The sequence below is a fragment of the Tamandua tetradactyla genome, chromosome 4, assembly GCF_023851605.1.
Source record: "Tamandua tetradactyla isolate mTamTet1 chromosome 4, mTamTet1.pri, whole genome shotgun sequence".
Lineage (NCBI taxonomy): Eukaryota > Metazoa > Chordata > Mammalia > Pilosa > Myrmecophagidae > Tamandua > Tamandua tetradactyla.
Window position 1 is genome coordinate 95,568,955 of NC_135330.1, and position 24,096 is coordinate 95,593,050.

The window sequence follows — 24,096 nt, forward strand, 5'->3', positions numbered from 1 at the left end:
TCCAAAACTCTAAGGGAGATGGCTTCTATCACTCCATTAAGACTAGGATGTCAAAGAAGATAGTTATTATTATTATTATCATTTTTCTGAGGTAGTAAAATATTAACTAGGACTTGGAATTGTATCTTGTCATTCAACACAAGATTGGTTGGTTGTTATGGGCACCATAAGTACTCTGGCAGTCCCTGTGCTCCAGCGCTCCCAGTCCCAGGCCATTATGACACCATGGAATACATGCTACACATTGGACAGGGTGCCTAGGGGAGGGAGCAGCTCAATGTCGCTAATGGGCCCATGGAAACTTGCAGAAGAATCACTGAGGACTTCATGGGGAAGCTCATGTATGTGTTGGGTCATTGGGAAGCTCATGTATAGGTTGGGTCTTTGGGAAGCTCATGTGTAGGTTGGGTCTTCAGGAAGCTCACGTATGGGTTGGGTCTTGGAGGATGACTGAGAATTAGAAGAGGTAGGAGGAAGTACTTCATGAGAGACAAGTGAGGTGTGCTGGCATGGTAGGGAACACAGGGGTTCAGGTGCTTTAGGGTGGGATGGGAGGGCTTAAACAGTTTGGATTTTACCTTCTTAGAAATGAAGAGCCCCCAAAGGGCTTCAGTTGGGATGTGGTGGTGCTGGGTGACCCCTCACAGGTGCATTTTGGAAGAAGAACTCTAGAGTGAAATGTGGAAAATGCTTCCAAATGGCAGTGACTGAGATAAGAGAGTGGTTATAACACTTTCATAAAAATCCAGGTGAGCAACTGGGGCAGGAGGCCAAGGGGGGAGGGAAGAATTGCAGGAATGGAATCAATAGGACGTGGTAAGAGACAAGTGTTTATTGAGTCACACAGGCTTGAATGCCACTGTGTATAGTTGTTTATCAATTTATAAATGTGTGGATAAGTAATTCCCTGTGAGTTTGGGCTCTACTCACCCCTGCCTCCCATCACCAATAAAACAGGATACACATTTCCTTCAAGTGTGTTGTAAAGAATAGTAAGTGAATTTTGCTTCAGGTTAGAAGTGGAGGGAGGTAGTAATTCCTATTATCCTATATTTTCAGAAAGGATAAAATAGATTTTACCCAAAGCACAAGCTGACCACTTCCTCAGTACCCAGTTATTTATAATTTAGAATTGTCTACTATTGAGAGTCATAATTATGAACAGAGCTTACCATTTATGGCCACATCAGATGACCACAAAGCTACTCTTCATCTCTTTGGGCATCTCTCTGCTGGCCCAGCACTCACCTGTTGCACCTACTGAAAGTTGGGCTCCTGTAGACTCCTGGGGCATGTGCAAGGGAGCCCCTGCGAGGCCTGTTACAACACATCTCTCTTTCCACTTCCTCATCAGAATCTCAAGAATTTGCATTTTAATAAACTCCTGAGAGATGTTGAGGGATCTTAAAATTTGAGAGCCTGTGCCTAAAATAAACTTTTTATGAATTCAGATCTTCAACACATTACCCCAGATTGTCCTTTAATAAAGGCAGTTTTAAGGAAACTGTGCCTTGACACTATTCCATCAGAACAAAATGGAAAGTTACCTTTAAGATTGAGCTGGAGATGCAGAAGTAAAAAGGAAAGTTGGAAGCAAATGATGAGATGATGAGAAACTTATAAAAAATGAAACCTCTTCTGGAGTAGTTGTATAAGTATAACATGTAGTAGAAGATAGTTATATAGCTACTCAAAGTTAGGTCAACTTTGAAATAACCTCTGGAATTGGTCAGATCTAAACAGAAAATTCCACATTTATTTCAATAAAAAAGATATATCAAATTAAATCCCTATTCCTCCAAAGAAGTGAAAGGTCTATCAACTGACAAAGATGCAAGACCCATCATCTGCTGCCACTTTCCACTAGAACAATGAAAAGAGGATAGAATGTGGCAGGATGGAGGCAAAGCCATAGCTGGGTCTTTCTGTTACAACATTTTTCTTCAGAAAACACACAGCCCTACTGAGAGAAAGGAGTATAGCGGCTGTTCTTGAGAAGTGGAAATCCCCAATGCCTTCATGTTTCCTGAGGAGTTTTCCTATCTGGAGGGTACAGAGCACATCCACAAATGGGGGCCTCTTGGCATTTACCTTCTGGGTGTGACAGTGTTTCTGGTGTGAGAGGCAAGTCATTGCACGATTTTCTCACACTGGAACACCAGCACCTGGATCAGTATGCTTGTCCCACTTTATTCCCCAGAAGTGATGTTGTCTCACTACTTCCCCTTGGCAAATGACCTTCACCTGAAACTTGCAATGCTCTTCCAAGCCAGGCTCATGGCTCACCAGCTCCTAGGTCATGGCAGGTTTCACTGCAGAAAAAAAGCCCATCTCACCTGGGCTGGTTGAGGCTTCACTCAACCTGAGAAAACAACTTAATTCTCAACTCTGTTTTTGCTGTGGAGACCCAGAATTCATCTATTATTTCTGAAGGTTTTAGAGGGCTTATTTTAGTTTTCCAGGCTGTTTACAGCAGAAACCATGAAATGAGTGGGCTTTATAGCAATGGGAATTTACTGGCTTATACACTTGGGATTTTGAGGCTGTGAGGATGTCCAGATGAAGGCATCATCAAGGCGATGTTGCTTCCTTCCTGAAGACTGGCTGCCGCTGACCCTGGGTGCCTCTGCCACACAGCCAGGCACATGGCGTCGTCTGCTGGTCTCTCCTGTTCAAAGTTTCCTTGCTTTCAGCTTCTAGTTTCTATGGCTTCCTCTCTCTTTGTTTGAATTTAATTTTCTTATGAAGGACTCCAAGAAGAGGATTCAGACCCTGCCTGAAAAAGGTGGGCCCCACCTTAATGAGTAGCCTCATGAAAAGATTCTACTTACCGCTGGTCCACACAGGAATGGATGAGCTTTAAGAACAGGCTTCTCTGGGGTGCATGGAGCTTCAAAGCTCCATGATGCTTAGTGAATATTATGAAAGAGCTATACTTTTTTAAACAAGTTTTCAAGATGAGAAGTAGGAGAAATGTCAGATTTATATTTTATAGATTAAGAGAAGAGACAGAAAAGTTAACATTTTGCCCAAAGTCATATCACCAAACACCATCAGAACTGGAAAGCAAATTAGCATCCTTAGTTCGGCCCACTGCTGACACTGCCAACTAATATTTTAATAATCTTCAGCAAAATATATGAGAACTTAAAGGAGAAATCATCTTTTTACAACTTAAAATAAATGTTAAACAATGAAAAATACTTGTTCTGATATTAATATTAACACTAAGGGGAAAACAATTCCTTAATAATGAAATTCATGTGTGAACTTGAGTCTTGAGGGTGTCTGTTAATAAGTCCTCACTCAGCTTCATTAATTCCACTTGTGCCAAGGGAGGGGAGTGGGAGGTGGTGGCAAAATACAGATCCCAGCAGAATGATATTGCACATGTGGAAGAAATAAAACTCAATGACTGTGCTGGTTTGAAAGGAAGCATGTCCCCAAAGAAAAGCCGTGTTTTAATATAAATCCCATTTCATGAAGGTAGAATAATCCCTATTCAATACTGTATATTTGAAACTGTAATGAGATCATCTCCCTGGTTGATGTGATTTAGTCAAGAGTGGTTGTTAAGCTGGATTAGGTGATGACATGTCTCCACCCATTTGAGTGAGACTTGATTGGTTTCTGAAGTCCTATAAAAGAGGAAACACTTTAGAGAATGAGAGATTCAGAGAGAGCAGAATGATGTAGCCATGAGATGCAGAGAGTCCATGAGCCAGCAACATTTGGAGATGAAGAAGGAAAATGCCTCCTGGTGAGCTTCATGAAACCGGAAGCCAGGAGAGGAAGCTAGCAGATGATGCTGTATTCACCATGTGCCCTTCCAGCTGAGATAGAAGCCCTGACTATGTTTACCATGTGCCTTCTCACTTGAGAGAGAAACCCTGAACTTCATTGGCCTTCTTGAACCAAGATATCTTTCCCTGAATGCCTTTGATTGGACATTTCCGTAGACTTGTTTTAATTGGGACATTTTCTCAGCCTTAGAACTGTAAACTAGCAACTCATTAAATTCCCCCTTTTAAAAGCCATTCCATTTCTGGTATATTGCATTCCAGCAGCTAGCAAACTAGAACAATGACCTCCAACACACATTTCTAATCACTTGTTAAGAACCCCTTGACCCTATGCCACACTGCACATGGCACACAGAGTTGTTATTGGAACCTATCTGGAATATTCTTAGATAGCACACAGTGCAGTCAATCAGCAAAACAAAATGTGCACCTCCTTATGCACCCTATAAATAAAACAATGAATCTTATGTACAGTAAACAACCTGTAATTTCAATACTCAAAAAGTATTAAATCATTAATGTGATGACTTGGAGAATAAGGCCATGGAAATGACGTTCTGTGGGCATAGGATAAACAAAGATACCTACATTTTATTTCCTCTCTCCCTCTGAGTCTGCTCTGTCATGTTTTTATCCCTTGAGTCTTTGCTGTTTTTATTTATGCTGACAGTTCTGCTTCCACAGCAGGGTGTTAGATTACATGGGAAAAGGACCTCCTGGAGCCTTGGGTCTCGCTGTAGGACTAGAGTTCAGCTCATCCCACTGATCGATGCCAGCAGCAGGAGAACAGTTAGGGTCTTTTGTTTCTTGGTAGAAAGTACTCAGGCCAGGTAGGTACCTTTTAGTGATTCCACTTGTGACAAACACTGAAGTTATTGACAGCTCTAGTCTTCCCAGAGCATGAGTCAATTTCACAGACCTCCAGTGTCCTGAGCCCACAGTTTTGGCAAATTTCCAGCCACTTTCTTCTCCATGAAGTCTCTGGCTCTTTCCTGAATCTCTACCTGGTATTTCCACCCTGTCCCATGGCAAAAACAAATCCAAAGATCTGCCTTCTTCTTGGTTTGCATACAAATAATAAGCCTGTGTATCAAATGTTTTGGGCATTGTGTACATTTTTTTTAATTGGAGAGGTTTCAGGAAGTAGTCAAGAACTTTAAGCAAATCCCTGCCTTCCCTTCATTCCCTCCTCCCTCTGTCCCCTCCCTCTCTCCTTTCACTCCCCATTCCCCCTTCCCAGAAAAACATTCTCTCCCTTTTCTCATGCAAATAAGTTCCACATTTTCTCAGAGTCCTTTATAACTTCACCTTCTAGCCCAAGCACTTATCAAAGTATTTTTCCATTTAAATACAATTCTCATTCAAAGAGAAATCCTGGAATTCTGGTACCATCTGCTGACAGATTAAAATTTCTGCATCTGATTTCATACAGGAAAGAAAGGACCCCATATATATAGAAAAATAATTCAGCTAGTATGTTCTTTAGGGTAAAATATAGATACCTTTCTATATACAGGAAGTTTTTATTAGAAGGAATGGAAAAATTGTATAGAATGGAGTCAAGGGTTTGAATATTAAAGTGGGTAAAAAGGAGGTGGAAAGGAAAGCTAAAACTTCAAATAGGTAAGAGAGCCTAGTAAAGAATTGTTTAAAAATTTCCAGTTCATAAGAATTCCTGATGAACTGTTTATTCCAATAAAATCATATTTGTAGGGTGGACCATGGTGGCTCAGCAGGCAAGAACACTTGCCTGTCATGCCAGAGGACCCAGGTTTGTTTCCCAGTGCCTGCCCATGTATAAAAAAAAATTTAGAAAAAATCATATTTGTTAACCATAAATATTTTCCAGTTCAATTTATATTCCATGGAAGACCAAAAGCAAAATTAGCATGGCTAAATGAAGATGAGTAAGTTTTGGAAACAAAGAGGAAATTAAATTTCATTTTTCCATTTCTTCATTTGGGTGACTAGGAATGACACAATCAAAAGTCAAAGAAAAATGGTTGTTTTCTTTGAAGACTCAAAGGCATAACAATTGAAGGGAGATTTCAATTTTTGACAAATTACAGACACCAAAATAAACCCCTTCAAAACTGAACAAATTTCCAACATACTTCTCAAAAACCTTGAGAAACCTCAGAGTGGTTTAGATATATGAGAGAGTGGGACATCGTGTTAGGTGGAACAAGATCTTTTTGTTGGAAGTTCTGATAATTTGGCAAGGCATGAACTGTGCTGGTTTTATTGTGTAAATTGCTTAAGCTGGAACTAAGTATCTTTTTTTATTCCCTGTAAGAGTTGGCACCAGGGAGGTGGAAGTGGGGCTGCAGCCATTGTTTCCCTCTGTAGTAGGGTTTAGATGCACTGGGGCAGATGCAAATGGGCTGGGGGTTCCAGCTGCTCCCCACATCTGCCTGTAGCTCCTTTTCCTCCCTTCCTGCCCCTGTCTGAGGCAAAGACCCTACTTCTCTGCCTGCTCCCATCTAGACCCTTTCCTGTAGCTGGATGTGGCTGGTTCCCCAGATTTCCTGCAAACACTGGCTTTTCCTCTTGCACAGCTACGTGGGGAGGCTGATGAGCGACTTTTTGTGATTTTCTCCCTCCAGAGCAGGGTGCTTAGTTCCCGCCTCCTACTATTGGGTAAGGCCCACTTGTCCAAGTTATTAGACTGCATGCTCTGGGAAGCTGGCATAGCATGTTTTGTTTACAGCTGGCACCCCAGTGCCTGGTGTCTAGAAGACATTCAGTAAGTAGTTGTTGAATTGTCAAAGGGTGCAATGAACATGCCTGGCCCATTGTGAACACAGATAAACAAGAGCTCTTTTAATCTGGTACCCAAATCCCAAACATGAAGGTGAGGCTCTAGAAAGAGGATGCAGAAGCAACAGGGTTTTGCTATCTGGTTTAAACCATTCATCAGGAAAATCTCAACACCGTGTCCACCCCTGCAAAGCCTGACATTGCCATCAGGACAAATGCTGGCTTGTACCTCACTGCTCACTAAATACCTCACTATTTTTCTCTCTGCTCCTTCTGAACTTTATATGCTGTGGTTAGCAATCTTTTCTTTTGTTTCCTTCTGTAAAGTATTATGGACTTCTTTAAAAATGTTAATTATTTTATAATTCCCTAATTTTTTGATTCTTGCCTGAGAGGAGGACTATTTTGTCCTTCCTGTTTACTTTTTGACTAAGAGTGTCTTTTTCATGTTCCTTTTTGTTTTCTTTTTAAAAGTCACACAGTTTGGTAGAATTTTCACTTGCCATGTGGGAGACCTGGGCTAGAACTTGTCCATGCATGTCCCAAAAAAGAAACAAACAAAAAAGAAACAAACAAAAATTCTTCAAATGGTGCTGCCAGATGGGATACTTATATGGAAAAAGGACAAAATGTGAGCCCCACCATACAGCATACAAAAAATGAAATCAGGGCAGGCCACGGTGGCTCAGTGGCAGAGTTCGCACCTGCCATGCCCAGGGACCTGGATTCTATTCCCCATGCCTGCCCATGAAAAAACCCAAACAAAATCACACAATTTAACCATCTATGGGTCAGTAGATACCATTGTGGGATGGATGTATAGTTACTGGGATATTGATATGGATTTAAAAGAACCATGAAAGACGTGATCTGAATCTCATGTGTATGATTTTCTGGGAATAGATTTTCAAATATCTTCAAAGCTTTTTATATACTAACAAGTCCCCCATCTAAGCTGTGCCATTTTGGCAGATTATCAAGTTATTAATAAAATATGATATGTATTATGCTGTTTAACCCTTTCCCCTTATCTCATCATACAAATTCATATTTGTACCGTGTTATGTTATATTCTTCCATACTGATCATAATCTATAGCCGCTTTTCTTTTGTACTTTGGTATAATTCATTCTAGCATTTTTCAGTTTCCTCATTTTCAGTCATTGTCATCTTGCATCATTTCTCTGTTCACCTCCATTATTATAGGGTTTCACATCGGCGTCAGACTACTTGCTCTCTTCCTTAACATCCTGCAAGCATATCTTCCATGCAGCTCATTCACTTTTGCACTTCTTAAACTAAAATATATAATCCATAAACACTTAGAAAAATAGAAAATTCTTTAATCAAGCATGTAACTTTCAGCAATGCCTATGCTTCCTTTCATTTATTTTAAGTGTCACTACTTTGGCATATGGGCCAAAAAAAAGCCCAAAAGTTCTATGTTGTGTAATGCACAAGATCATGTGTTCCAATCGTGTCCACACCAATCCTCAGTCCCCAAAGTTCACAGCTTTCATCTCTTTTTATCTTTTAACTGTTTCTACTACTATTTACCTCCATGTTTTTATAATATGCCTCTAATACTAGCTCTTAAGTGTTCAGTTCATTTCTTATCTGTCACCTTTCCTACTGTGGAAGGTAGGACCTGCCCACCTTATAACCTAGAACACACGACCTCCCCTGGATTCCCAGTCTTGTAAAATCATGCTTTTAACTCTGTCACTCTTCTGCGTGTATTTTGACCATGTCCTGTTGACAGCTGGACTGGTAGCCCGTTAGGCCTGCACGCCTGTCTTAGGGACTGTGCCATGCTCCTCTAGCTGTGTGTTGTCTTGTTTCTTGCTGACTTGGTTTTTTAGGCATTTATCCCTGATCCTCTGACACAAGTCTGTGTCCCTGTTCAGTCTGTCCAGGTGACATGATCCACTCCTCCTTTCTCCTCTCCCAGAGGCAGGGGCTGCCCTAAGGCTTGTGGAGCCCTGGCAGGGGCTCCTTCCTGGGCACCTTCCTGCCTAGGAAATGTGAGAATTATGCTCACCACTGCACTGGGGGAAGGTGAGCATCATCCAGGTGCTTCATTAGGATGCATTTGTGGTCATTATATTCAATTTTCCTTCTGAGCTTAAAAGTGAAAATTAGGGCATTTCTGTGGTGGCCTAGAAGGGACAGAGCCCCAGATCCTAAGCCCCCTAAGCCTAGCAGGTGGGCTCTGCCAAAGGCTCCCCTGCCCCGGCCTCCCCCCCTACATAGGAGCAGGCCCTGCTGGAGGCCCCCCACCCCTGGCTTCCTCTCCCCGCTCCTTGGTGCAATTGACAGCTTCTCCATGCATCCCCGGGACTCCTTCACATCCACCCCAACTCTTCCACTTGTTTCTCTCATCTATCAAACCCCTATTTTTGGGATCCCATGCTGGCTTCTATCTGGCATCATATCCCATTTTGATGTACTGCCACTTTCAGAAGGCTCCAGATACAGGGTAACTATTTGGGGGCCCTGCATGTCAGATGAATGCTTCACACTACTCTCCTGTTGATTGCTTGGCTATGCATAGGATCAGAGCTCAGAAGTGATGTGCCTTATGAATTTTACTCAACTATGTAACACATATTCACTATAAATAATTCAAAATACACAAATAGAAATAGAAATAAGAAGGATAACTGGAATGCTGCCTTAAATGGATCACCACTATTCGGGGGGCTTATTGGGAAATAGGGGCTGCAGGTTCCACATGTGGTTTGCAGACTTCATGTGTCCCCTCTTCCTCAGCACAGCCTTGCCATGTGCAGAGTGTCCCTGAATCAGCATCTTCCCTGAATGGACATCCATCGTGGGCAGGGCAGGCACATGGGCTTCCGAACACTGGTGTCCATGCATCCAGTCAACCCTCCTCTCTTTCACCCATGCCAGTGCAGGGCCCTACTTTCTCAGTTCAGAGCTTTGGGTGGCTCTGCAAGATGCATGGGTGCTGAGACTTCAGCCACTGCCCCTGGCCTTTGGTGGCTGTGAAGCCAGCACTCATCCATCTGCACTTTTAGATTCTACTGCTCTACCCCTCACAAAGTCCCCTTGTCCTTGTGGTTTGATCTTCACTGTCATTTTAGTGCAATTATAGGAGAGAGCAGAGGCCAACGTCCATGCTCATTTTGTGGTGATTAGTGGGAAGTATCTCATAAAATTCTTAGAGGCATTTTTATACACCATTTAAGTTTAATCCACTATTGTGGAATCCTTAGAGAAAATGAATTCCTGAGTGTGTACACTGAACATAAGAGGGCATGAGTGCCAGGCTGTATGATTATTTGAGCCTTAATTTTATGTTATTAGTATATTTATTTAAATACAAATTTAATCTTCTTTCCTCCTTCCTCCTCACATGTTATAAATATGTATGTTATAAGTAAGTTTGACAAACTATAATTTCTTTTGTACATTGACATTAAATCTATACAAAAACAAATTCTTTACTAGGAATGAATAAAACCTACCTTGCCTGCAACATAAAAATATTTTTTCAAAACACCACAGCACTTCATTCTTCTTTTTTGTTTTGTTTTATTTATTTATTTATCTATTATTGATTTAAAGAAGTTGAGGTTTACAGAAAAATCATGCAGGAAATGCAAAGTTCCCTTATACCCCCCCACCACAAGCAAACATACTCAGTTTCCATTCTTTTTAACACTTTGCATTAGGGTGGCACCTCTGTTACAGTTGAAACAAGATTATTAAATTTATGCCATTAATTACAACCATAGTTTACATTAGTATTCACTCTATTGTACCTTCCCATTTTGTTTGTTTTCTATTTGTTTTTATTTTACTCCAGGTGCTTGCCTGGAAGGTGGAATACTCAGTGCCCTGCGATGAGGGAGAGAAGCAGCCCAGCAGCCTCAGGGGCTCAGAGGAGCCCTTCTCCCTGCAGCCCCCAGCTCTCTCCAGCCCTGGTCAGCCCTCCTCTTATGTGGAGAGCAGTGGCAGGAGGTGATGGAACAAACTTTTGAGGAGGACCAGACCCAGTGCCCAGCTCTGGGAAGGAGGCAGGGCCCAGGGTTCTATGTGGCAGGAGCTCCGAACCCCTGGCTCTCCCCCTGCAGCCCAGAGTTGCTGCCTGCTCCATGGGCTCAGGGCTGCACAGGCTCAGGGACACTGCCTGGCCTCCTTCAGGTGATGGGCTCAGGGCTGCACAGGTGCAGGCTGCAAAGGGGAGTGGTGGCTGGTCAGTGAGAGCACAGGGCAGCGACCCTGAAAGCTTGCCCAAGTCCCCCCCTGTGGGCCTGGGAGTGGTGGCCTTATTTGGAAATAAGGTCTTTGCAGCTGCTACTGAGCAGCGGCTCTTGAGCTGGACTAAGCCTGGGTCAGGGGCCCGGTGTTCACTGGCCATGTCCTCAGGAGAGGCAGCGCGGATGTGGCATGGATACTCAGCTACCAGCACCTGAGGGCAGAGTGCAGACTCCAGCGCTGCAGGCCAGGAGCAGGCCAGGCCTCCATGGGGCTTCTGGAGCAAAGCAGCCCCTCGATTTAGGCCACCCCGCTTGTGGCGTTTGCTGTGGCAGCCGCGGGACACAGAGACACCCTCCTCCCTGGCTGTGTGGCCAGACAGAGCTGGGCCGGGTCTGGAGCCCAACACCTCGCGGGCGCCTCGCCACATTTCCTCGCTGGCGCCTCGCCGCATTTCCTCGCCATGTTTGCTCCTGGTGCAAAGCTCTGCCCGCATCGGTCCTCACTCACCTTGCTCTCTCGGGCGGCCCCGGGTCTCTCCCCAACTCCTGTGCTCTCCCCCTCCGTCTCTCTGCCCCCTTGCTCTCTGTGCACCCCCAGTCTCTCACCGCTGTCTCTTCCCCATCTCTCCCCCCCACGTCTCCTCCCCCACCCCCTGAGATTGGTCAGCGGCACCGCAGCGTGGAATGTTTCTTCCTGGCTGGGTCACAGGCTGTGCCAATGGGCTAGGGCTGGTGTGGGAGGCCATGTCCCTCTGGTTTCCTCCCCATCTGCAAAGTCTGGGGAGAGAAGGTCCAGTCAGGAGGGACTGGAAAAAATCAGGGTGTGTGCGCACACATGTACCGTATGTGTGAGTGTGTGTGCATGCACGTGTGTGAGGCAGGATTGTGGTCTCTGAGCACAAGCCGGGCCATCTGAGTCTGCCTGGGTCCACCACGCCATGGGATGCTTATACCTGGGCTCCCACCTGCTACTTATTTGACTTTGTGAATTCTACAGAATTTCTAGAATCTGAAAGTCATCTTGTCTCCTGAAGTGAGCTGAGCATGTAAGCAGGTTTCTCCTGATTTCTGGGCATGCATAGAGAGTGTGCCCTGCTGAAGCAGCCTGTGTCCCATGGGGACCCTGGCTGCTGGCCTCTGTCCCACCGGCCTCCTGGAGGAGGGACACCAAGGGTCCCCAGGCATCACCCCATGCCCAGGAGGCCCATCCCTGCTCACCAGGAGGAAAAGTGGGCAAGTCCTACTCAGGCTGCCCATGAGAAGCAGGGCTTGGAGTCAAGGTGATTTTAAGTGGTCGTGCCCCTGTGTGTCAGAACCCCGCCTCCCCACCCCCACCCCAGGACCTTTGCAGGAAATGATCTGCCTGTGTGCACCAGAGGGGAAGAGAATGGAAGGAGTAAAGGGCTCAGGCTGGCGGCTCCTGGTACAAAGGGTGGAGTCTCTGTGTTCTCTCCAGAAATGTCCCTGTCCCCACCCCAAGCCCGTCTCCAGGACTTGAGGCTGGAAGAAAGACAAGACACAAAGCCCCTACCTGTGTGAGCACGAGGCTGCTCCCGACCCGCAGGCGAGGCCTGGCAGGGTCAGGGCAGGGACCAGCCATGACATCTGGGGAAGAAGGGATGGTCAGTGTCATCACCACTGGCAGGCTGGCACCGCTCCCACCTTCTCTCGCCTCGGTCTTCTGTCCACCATGAAGGGAGACCCAGACCCCATGCTGAAAAGTTCAGGGCACCCTGGACAACTGTCCACCCCAGCCTGGGCTGGGTGGGGGGGCGGTCTGAGAGAGCTCTGTCTACTGGACAGGGGCGCTGGGCTGTGGGCATGGGGACAAGGAAGCCTCATCCCCACAGGCTTGCCAGGGAGATGGTGCAGCTGGAAGGCCTATACTCTCTTTTGTCTGGCCCTGACCAAAGGTCCATTCTTCCCTCAGGGGCAAGGGGCATGTCCTAAAGCAGCAGATCCCCCAATCCTGGCTCACAGCTGAATTTGTATTACAGACCTGTAATTCATATTTATTTCATTAAAATTTATTTATATCTTGAGAAGGTTCATGGAATGATGTTCATTTAAGAGTTTAATGAATTATTTAAACAAACCTAAGCAGTTCATTGAAAAGGAAGGCAGTGTAGGCTGTCAATATCAGAATTAAACAGATTACTTCGTGTGGGTGTTAGAGCATCTCTAAGCTATTTAATTATGCAAACACACAGTAAATGTACTTTTCATTTTCTGAGAATCGATTTTACATTCACCTGTAATAAAATAAAATGAAACATTTTTCTTTGGAAACTAAATCTAAACACGGTAAATATTTTGTTTCCTTAAGCAAAGAACATGCATGATCTAGTAATTATAATCAATTATAGTTTTAAAAAAACAGATTCAGAAAGTCTGCTCCACCTGATGGCTCTAGAGATTACTCTAAGACAAAAAGCATAGCATGAACTCAGAAGCACCGTGGTGGGTCCCTGAGGGAGCTAGTGGATGACAGCGTAGTCACATACTAAGTCATGGCTCCTCTTGACAATTATGATTATTCTCAGTAACAAACTCCAAAAACACTTGTTTTATTTAATATTTTCAAAATCAGGAAGATCTTAAAACATACCTTTCTTGATGGCATATTTTATTGGGCAAAATCTATCTACAGCATAGTCTGTCCTCATAGTTTCCACAGTTGACTATTTATGACTTTTCTGAGCAACATTTATAAAAGAAGCAGTCACAGTGAAACTTTAAGCCTATTGTGCAAACCAAGGTCTAGCTTTGTAAAACAGGAAATGAAAAAAAGATGGAAAACTACTTATTAAAAAAGTGTCCATTTTTTCTATTTTGGTTTTAATTTATTTTCATAGAAATAACTGACTTGGTTAAAGCAATTAGTGAATTTTTTGTCATCTGGACATTGAAAAAACTTGGTAGACCAAATAAACATGTAACTTTATTATGCTCAACAAATATTTTGAATGAAGTATAGAACTGATTAAAGGCATGCATCATTGTGAAATTAAGAATATTCTGGCTTAAAAAAAAATTTTCAGAATCCACATCTTTGCATGTGATTTTATAGCCTCCATGTCTACCCTCACATCCCTTTCAGATGCCAGTCTTCAGATGTATTTGGAATGAAGCAATCAAGCAAACACAAAAGACAATGATAAAACCTGATGCGGCTTCCTATCCCAAAGTAAGAAGCAGTTATGATTAGTTTTTATGTTGCATTAATATCATTTCAGAAAGGATTTTAAAAAAATTTTGAGTTGGTTAAAACTCATAAATTTCTAAAACTTGGACCCCAAATACTGTCTAAGCACTCCCTGCAATAAATCTGGGAACATGGTGCAAAACCAATCTTCTCATAATGCCAGAGACGTCCTCTAATCTTGCTCTTTGTAAATGCATTCTCAGATGTCTTCATTGAGACACAACAGGAGGCTGAGAGGAAATAACCATGCCGGGTTGAATAGAAAAGAGTCTCAAGTATGCTAAGTCTCTGCTGGTTAGAAAGTGATGAGCTTTAGAGTTGTCTGATGATGTGGTTAAAGCCAATACTAACTGCTACCAAGAGACAACTTGCCTCGAAATTGCCCCACTCACCTTGAGTTTCGGGCACTGCCCAGATGTAGTTGTGTCTACTTCCTGATCCCCACTTTCTGCTCACTTGTGAACACATCTTACATCGACCCTGTCTCATGTGTCATGTACGTTTCCCCTGCCCATGTGCATCCCACAGCTATTTTGAGTTCATTTTGTATGTGCCATGCTGTAGGGCTGAGAAGTTCTCCTCTCATCGCATGGGTAGGGCAGCAACAGTAAAGACATGGAGAGAAGTGCTGGTGGCACCTTGTCTGTCTGACAGAGGAAGAGACAACTTCTCCTCTGTGAGAATAAGGACATGGGGGATTTCAGCCTCGTCACTCCTTTCTTCTCTCTTGGCTCTGTTTTGGTGGCTGTTCAAGTCCCAGGGCTCACTGCAACAACAGTGGTGGAACTCCCTCTGTCCCTAGCAGAGAGCATTTGCTTCTGGCAGAAGAAGATGGCTGGGAAAACAGGACCTGGTTGTCCGAAGAGGGTGGGGGATTCCCACATATTTCCTCCCCCCAGGCTGAATGGCCCTGGTAGGGGCACAGGCACCTACAGCTTCCAGGGAAGGCCCACCAGGGGCTGCTGTGAGCCAGGGGTGAGGTGGGTCTCAGAGGACAACGTGAGAAGGGTTGTCCCATTCTGTCTGTGAGTTGGCACATGTCACAGGCTCATGCCAGAAGAGACCAAATTCACAAAGACTTACAGTCCTGAACCATGACAAACCCTTGTTCAAGGCCAAGACTCACCCTCAGAGTCCAATGCATGGGGTATTTCCAAGAGCAAAGTCACATGTGAGTGATATTGGAACTACTTTCCATAACAGATGAGGCAGCCTCAACTTAACTGGGTTAATTGACTGTCAAAACAAACAAAATAAAAATTAACACTTTCCAGAGGATTTTAACAAGACCCAGAGTTTCATAATATAATATTAAAAATGTCCAGGATATAATTCCAAATTATTTGATATAAAAAGAAGCAGGGAACTGTAACCATCTCAAAGCAAAAGACATCAGTCACAAGATGGCCCAGAAGCTGGAATGATGACACAAGACTAAGGAGACTGTTAGAACAAGGCTCTTTGAGGTCAAGGAAAAAGCCTCTTGAAATGAATAGAAAAAGAAGCTCTCAATAGAGAATGAGAAACCATGAAAAAAAAGGAAACTTTAGAACTGAAAAAATCATTCTGAAATGAGAAAATTCATTCGATGGGCTCAGTAGTAGAATGTTGATAAGAGGGAAACGTCAGTGAATTTGAAAATAAATCAATAGTAATTTTCTAATTTGAATACCAGAAAGGAAAAATGGTTCAGAGAACATGAACAGAACTTTATCAGCCTAAGGGACAATATCAAGAAGTCTAATATTTTGCTAGAAGAGGTCGAGAAGGAATTTAATGCAGGAGGAAAAATAATTTGAAGGAATAATATTAAAAAATTTCCCCCAAATGCTATAAGACATAATTTTATAAATTCAAAAAGTTCAGTAAACCACTAACAGGATAAACACAATGAAAACCATGTCCAGCAATTAATACATGAAATATAAAAAACTAAACACAAGGAAAAAATTGAAAAGTGAGAAAAATAAAATTTTTCTTTAGACACAAATGAGCAACAGTTTCATTTTTTAAAAATGCATCTGCTACTATTTCTTTTTGCATAAGACATTTAAATCAACAAATAAAGTAGAGGAAAGGTCATTTTGGCTCTGAAAAGGATGTGCAAAACATGAAGGAAAATAAAAATTAGTGGGTAAATTATCTAAATGTTTGCAACTGCAAACAAATATTTGGTTTGATTTTGAGGCAACTAAATGACTGGTTTGATTATTTTTTTACCCCCTCTGGATCATCATCTGACCAAAAAATAAAAACATTTTAAGGTGGGTGATTAAGAAATTGGTTATTATACTTCTGAAGCCAGGGAGCCTGGGAAGCTTACTTAAAATTGACTATAACTCCAACACTGCTTAATTCTGTTGCCTACTTGATAATTACCATATTATTTCTCATTTGAGAATCTCCAATTATCATCCTGGGATGAAATTACAACTTAATAAAAAATTAATGAACCTGGAAAAATTGTGCAAAATGCTTTGATTTTCAGAGCTCCACTCAACCCCATCTGTTTTTATTATAAATGTGTTTGAGATGCAGCTGGATTTGTTCATGTATGATTAACTTTCAGGTGATTCAGAAATTGACTCCACATGTATTTAAAATCTGAACAAACTTCCAAATGTATAATGAACAGAGCTAGATATTAGTTTTGTAAAATGAAGTTTCACTCTCTTGATGAAGAGCATTGTATTAACACATTTTTTTTGTCTTTTGTAAACTTCAGTTTCTGAATTCCTAAAACTTACCACAAAAGATGAAAGGATTATAAAATGAAATGTGTACAGAAAATCAAAGACAAATTAGATGAGAGCTTTTAAATGTTGACATATGAGTAAAGTGGAGTTTTATCTTCATTTATAGTGAAGACCACCTAAAGGCATGATTTGACTTCTAACTTTTTTAAATTCAAAATAAATGAAGCAAGTTATAAGAAAGTGTTACTATCAACTGATGGGAAAAAATGTTAATTTATGATCAGCCAAATATAGGTTTAAAGGGAAAGAAAACACATGTCTCAATTACATCTATCCAAAAAAAGATTGATAGTGAGAGCATTTGATTATTTTATGACCATATTTATTACTTTTTAAATAGTATTTTAATAATACAAAAAGTAAATGGGAATGTTTGAGAATATTTGTACTTTTGTTATAATTTTCATTAAAGGTCTTCTTATTAAGAGGGTCTGAGTAAGGACTTAGTGATTGCCACTATTATGACAAAGAAAAGTGAAGAACTTAGTATTTCTTATATTTGAGAAGGCAAGAATTATGAGTAAACTTGGCCTTAGCTGTGGCTTCATTTCACTTGACCCTGAGGGAGAGAATGACATAGACTTGGGTCAATACTTTGCATCTGGCTGCTAGAAATAAGCACAGTAAGTCCTATTTTGAAAATGTTTATGCATCTGTTACATTATTTTGGAAACTGTGAAACTGATGCCCATTGGTTATTAAAGAAAGCACACTATACTTATTTTTCTCTTTTCCCACAACCCAGATTCAATACATGCAGTTACCCACCTCCAAGTGCCACTCACACAAAGTGAGAGGACAGGAAGCCAGGGTCGAGGGACACCCTTTATTCATAAGATGTTTTCTAATACTGCCTAAAAACATTTTAAATATCCTGTTCAAGCTTTTTCATTGTCTTACATTTTAAACTTCTGAGATGTCATCTGGGGCTTGTAACTGTCACCCAGATTGAATAAAGACAAGCTGGATGTCTTTATTTTTTAATATTTTAAGCTTCAAAACATTATAAAGATTTATGGGAAAATAAAAAAGACTGTTTTTTATATACTTTGATTATGGTTTGGTAACAGTTTACTGTGAAAGAAATCAGATTTATATCTATCTATCTATCTAAATCAATATATTTTGAAGTGCCCACTTTCAATTCTCCACTGTCAGCATCTTTAAGGCAATGAAACTAGGTTCTCGACAGAAAACTGTGAGTAAAAATCACGGGGAATATGCTGAAGGCAAAATTGGAGGCATTCAATGTTTATTCTTGAGTTTCAAAATAGCGGTAGAGAAAAGTCTTGAAAATCACGATTTTACTTTGCAAGAACTTTTAATTTTAGAAGTAATGTAGCTAATCCAGGAATAAAGTGGATCATAGTTTAGGTGACAAATAACAGGCTGTAAAGGGCAGAGATGAAAAGCCAGGCAGCTGTGCCCCTGCCTGGAGCTTGCCCACACCAAGATGGAGAGAAAGGATGTGGACCCATGGGAGTCTCTCCAAAGTGGCCCGGTCTCTGTCCTGTGTCCATGCCCCACCCCACAACCCCACACACAGTCAACACAGTCGAGCCCTCATTTTGGGAGCTGATGACAGAAGCTGTGCTGATTGCAGAGGGACCAGCCATTGAGGGCCTCTTTTCCTCCCCAAGCAAAGCCCCAGCAGGAAGCCGGGGCACAGCAGTGACAGAAGAGAGGAGGCCTCCGGGAAGCCCCACTGCAGTGACCAGAGCACCACAAACTTCCTTGGCCCTGAGAAAGCACGGAAAGTACTGAGAGCCCAACAGCTGGGCGCCCAGGCAGCCTGACCGATAGCATGACTCTGTGACTGCACAGGCAGCAGGCGTTGTGGCAGCTGTGGCCACAGGGCAAGGCAGCGGCCAAAGCCTGGGCAGGAGCTCACCTCTGCAAATGCAGCCAGTGCCAAGGAGCTCAGGCAGACAAGACCTTTCTTCTCCTTAGATTTCTCTGAGGCTTATGGGATAGGCAAGCCCTTTTAGAAATCAAACTGAGGATGAGCAGGAATTCAGTGCACCCAGAGCAAAGCAGGGTGATGAGTGTGGCAGGGGATGGCTGGATCAGACAGGAAGCCACCTACTCGGGTCTCTGAGTGCTCTCCATCCTTTGGCTGCACTTGCCTTACAGCTGGCTCCCACCTCCTCCCTTTCCCTCTCTGCCTGCACACTTGGGGGTAACCACCAGGCTAAACATTCACACTCATTTTCCTCTTTCCTTTAAGTCCATCATTCCATCATATGTCAGTTTTGCATTTGCATGTTTCCTGTTCATTCAATATTCATGTATTCATTAACTGAATCATTCATTATATATTCATCATTCATTCATTCAGGATGGACTCAATAGCTGCTGGGTAATAGGGCAAAAACAATAAGCAAAACCAGGTGTGGTTCCTGACCTCATATTGCTCTTAATCTAGTTAGGAAGCTGGAAATTAATCAAATAATCACCTTATTGTCTGGGAAAAGACAGATCACCCTTGATTACTCACCTGTTATTCTGAGTCAGCCCAACAGCTTTTCAAAATACTCCAGTGGTTTATCTATTTCTCCTGTCAGAGTTATATAGGGTAGGTATTGGAAGGAAAGCATGATGGGAAATGTCCAATTGGACTCCTCTCTGAGCCTTTCTCCTGTTTGAGGAGATTGTTGTAGATACTGCTGGTTCCTCTGCTTTCCCTGTCTTTTTCCCTAAGAAACCTGACATTGCTGGGAGGCTGTGTCTTCCTCAGCTGGGGCTGAGCATGGGACCAAGCACCGTGGGCCTGGTGCCTTCAAGAAGGCTCCGGTGGCAGGTCCTTGCCATGTTTCATGCATTCTCCAGTTCTCTGTGAATCCTGGAACTGCACCCAGACTCACCTGGCCATCTTGTGACTGTAAGACAACAGGTGTGCGCTGTTAGGCTGGTTGTCGGAAAATTTCAGTGAAAAAATGAGCAGCTTAAGACATTGGAAATTCAGTGAGATGGTGTCCGGATCTTGGCCTTCTCTCCACCTGTGGTCAAGACGTCCACCTCCTGCCAGCCCAGTTACCCATGCCCTGCGGCCGCCATGCTCCTTGCGAGAGCCAGCCCTTGGGTGAGAAGATGCTGGAAAAGACTCACCTGGGTCCTAACCACCGCAGCTTGAGAATCACACTGAGGCTTGCTGAGGAGTGTCCCCAGGCCCCACCCAGGGAGACGATGAGGAAAACCTGGTCCCGATTGAGCAGTGGCTTTTCCATAACAACTCATATACTACAGAAGAGGAGCAGAAATGGGGTAGCCAGTTTGTCCTGCTACACATACTCGACCACCAAATAAAGTGTGCACCCAAAGGCTCAGGATGCAAGATTCCACATGACAGGTAGAAGCTTCCCATGAGACCTGACCAGATCCCTGAGTGCACAGCCTCGTTTAAGCCACAGACAGAAATGCCTTCCTGATGTTCCTTTTTACTGTCTGCATAATCGCATCTGCCCAAAATTGCCATCTGCTCTATAAGTAGTGTCTCAATCACCCATGTAAAAGATTCTGCTTCAATACCAGTATTTGGGGACTCAAAATAGATATTATATATTTATCTATTGATAATTCATAGTATCCATTTTTAAACAAAATTTAAATTCTAACTGTATGAGATAAAATAAGTATAAAAATTGTTACAGAAGATTAATAGATAGTTCTAAAACATCTACAATCAATTTATTATACAAATTAGGTTTTCCTCTAGATCATAGGCATAAAATTAATTAATTCATTAATACATTAATGTCTGAGTTGGAAACATTAATTCAATGAACATATCTGCTTCAATATTCCTTATCTTAGAATTTATACTATTGGAGAATTGCATCAGAGTGTGAAACTGATCTTAATAATTTAATAACTCATAAATATTCAATGGAAAAATTAGTCCCATGTACTATTATTTAAAAACTCTATTTTGAACTTGATTTTTCATGTTTATGCCACAATAGGTATCTATTTTTCTAGATACTTATCACTTCATTTGGCTTTATAACCACCACTTCAGACATTATTCTAAATAAGAGAACTCACTTCTGCCATTAATAATTTCATTTTTTATATACCCCAGGCAGCAACTGGAGGGGGTTGTGTGGCTGAGTCATAGGCAGTTCCTACCCCACCCCCAGGTGATACTGGGGTGGACCTGCCTGCAGCGCAGCTGCTACTGAGTTCAGCTGCCAGTAGAAAATGAGGGGGCCACCACCAGCATGCAGCATGCCTGCCACCAGCAGGACACCATCGTGGCTATTGCTGCAAAGGAGAAAAACAATTTCCACATTGAGTCATATCCCTCATTTCTTACCATGACATTATCACCAGCAGTAGTGAATGTCAGATGGTTCAGAGACCCGTCAGACAGCGCCCATATAAAGAAAGTCTTTCCATTCATTCCCTTACAAATACTGATTGAGCATGTATTGAAGGCAATTTTGAGCTGTGAACAGTGTAGAGCACAATTCACAGTCCAGCCACAGGAACTCCATATACACATACATGTAAATATATAACATCTGCACACCACAAGAAAGGTGTAGGTCCCGGTGAGCAGGAGTAAGTCCCTGCCCTCAGGGAGCTCACCTTCTGGGTGTAGAGTCACAAAATACACAATTTCCCATACACCTAATGTGACTTTGAACCGTGAGTGTTGTGCTAAGGAAGAGGTGTCAGGGATCAGAGTGTGAAGGGGCTGAGCTGCTTTTGGGTCACAAGAAGTGCAGTGACTAGAGCACCCACAAGCTACCCTGGTCACTACAGTTGCAGGGAGTGCAGGAGGTAAAGGCTGAGGTCAGGGGAAGTGTCCCATTAGGGACAAGAGCACAGACCCCAAGTGGTAAAAGAGGAGCATCATTTTCACAATCCAAATAAGGGAAGTAAGAGAAGAGTGGCCTAAGATGGTGGCAGTGGAGGTGTGAGAATTAGGGGATTTTTACACATTTTGGAGGTTGAGCCTATAGAAACTACTAACAAACCAGTTGTGAGGAAGAGAGGTGGTCAATGGATGAAGCTTCATCTTCTGACCTGTGTAGCCCAGAGGTACCATAGGCTGATGTGAGGAGGAGTGAGGATGAGGCAGGGTTAGGGTTAGAAATCAGGTCTTCCATGGAAATGTTAGATTTGGAGCACTTATTGGACATCCAAATGGACAGAGGGAAGAGACAGGAGCTGGACATGTCTGGCTCTCCACAGCCTCACAGTGGTACTGCAGGCATACGGCTTGGGCAGGTCACGTAGGGGTAAGTGTAAATCGAGAAAAACAGAGAACCAAGAATTGTCCCAATTTTAAAACTTACCACAAAGGTACAATAACCAAAATAGCATAATACCGGCCTAAGGATAGGCATATAAATCACTGGAATAGAACTAAGAATCCAAAAACAAACCCAAACATCTCTGGTCAGTTGATTTTGTCAAAGGTCTCAACCATTACATGGGGGAAAGAATTGTCTTTACAATAAAAGGTGCTGGGACAACTGGCTATCCACCTGAAAAGAATGGAGTCTGTCTTGACCTCACTGCATATACAAAACTCAACTCAAAATTTACAAAGACATAAAAGAAATAAAACTATAATGCTGTTAAGAAAAAATAATAAATGATAGTTTCTTAGATTTGATACCAAAGGGATGAGCAACTAAAGACAAATAGATAAGCTGGACCCATCAAAATTAAAATCTTTGGAGATTCCAAGAACACTATCAGCAACTGGGAAAAAAATATTTGCAATTCAACTATCTGATAAGGGTCTAATATTTAGGATATATAATGAACTCCGACACTCAACAACAAGAAGATAAGTAATCCAATGAACAAATAGACAAAAGCTTTGAATAGATAGTTTTCCATATACAGATAGACAAGTGGCTAACAAGCATATGAAGAGATGCTCATTAATCATTAGAAATTCAAATAAAAACTACAATGAGATACTATTCCATACTCACAAGAAGGCTATAACAATAAAAAAAATAAAGATGAAAATAAGTGTTGGAGGGGTCTGGAGAAATGAAAATGCTTATACATCAATGATGGGGATGTAAAATGGTATAGTATTTTTTTTATTATTTTTTTATTAACAGAAAGAAAAAAAAGAAATTAACACAACATTTAGAAATCATACCGTTCTACATATGCACTCAGTAATTCTTAACATCATCACATAGATGCATGATCATTGTTTCTTAGTACATTTGCATCGGTTTAGAGGAACTAGCAACACAACAGAAAAAGATATAAAATGTTAATATAAAGAAAAGAAATAAAAGTAGTAATAATAATAAAAAACAACAACAAACAAACAAACAAGCAAACAAAAACAAAAAAAAATCCTATAGCTCAGATGCAGCTTCATTCAGTGTTTTAACATGATTACTTTACAATTAGGTATTATTGTGCTGTCCATTTTTGAGTTTTTGTATCTAGTCCTGTTGCACAGTCTGTATCCCTTCAGCTTCAATTACCCATTGTCTTACCCTGTTTCTAACTCCTGCTGAACTCTGTTACCAATGACATATTTCCAGTTTATTCTCGAATGTCCGTTCACATCAGTGGGACCATACAGTATTTGTCCTTTAGTTTTTGGCTGGATTCACTCAGCATAATATTCTCTAGGTCCATCCATGTTATTACATGGTTCATAAGTTTATCTTGTCTTAAAGCTGCATAATATTTCATCATATGTATATACCACAGTTTGTTTAGCCACTCTTCTGTTGATGGAGATTTTGGCTGTTTCCATCTCTTTGCAATTGTAAATAACGCTGCTATAAACATTGGTGTGCAAATGTCCGTTTGTGTCTTTGCCCTTAAGTCCTTTGAGTAGATACCTAGCAATGGTATTGCTGGGTCGTATGGCAATTCTATATTCAGCTTTTTGAGGAACCGCCAAACTGCCTTCCACAGTGGTTGCACCCTTTGACATTCCCACCAACAGTGGATAAGTGTGCCTGGTATAGTATTTTTTGAAAATAGTTGGCTAGGTTTCCAAAAAGTTAAAAATAGGGTTACCTTATGACCCCAAAATTCTCCTCATTATATGTTCAAGGGAACTGAAAACATTTTTTTCATGCAAAAAGTTGCAATCAAATATCCATAGCAGGAATTATTCATAATAGTCAAAAATAGGACACAACCCACTTATTCATCAACTAATGTGTGGATAAACAAAATATTATAAAAATTATAATAGAGTATAATTCAGCCTTGAAAAAATAAATGACATACTGAAACATGCCATAGCACATGAGAACCTTGAAGATATAACGGTGAGTGTACAAAGGCAGCCACTAAACACCACATGAAATGGACCATGAGAAAGTGGACTCGTGCCTGCCCTG

The 24,096-nt window shown here is 42.0% G+C and overlaps 1 long non-coding RNA gene across 2 annotated transcripts in view; it reads left to right on the forward strand.

The window, feature by feature from the left end:
* Positions 1–251: 251 nt before the first annotated feature.
* LOC143679198 (uncharacterized) overlaps positions 252–24,096 on the forward strand; it is a 29,678-nt gene continuing 5,833 nt past the window's right edge. For both annotated transcript variants that reach the window (XR_013173584.1, XR_013173583.1), the window contains exons 1-2: positions 252–341; positions 13,890–13,976. This is a non-coding gene — a long non-coding RNA (uncharacterized LOC143679198). The remainder of the gene's footprint in view (positions 342–13,889; positions 13,977–24,096) is intronic.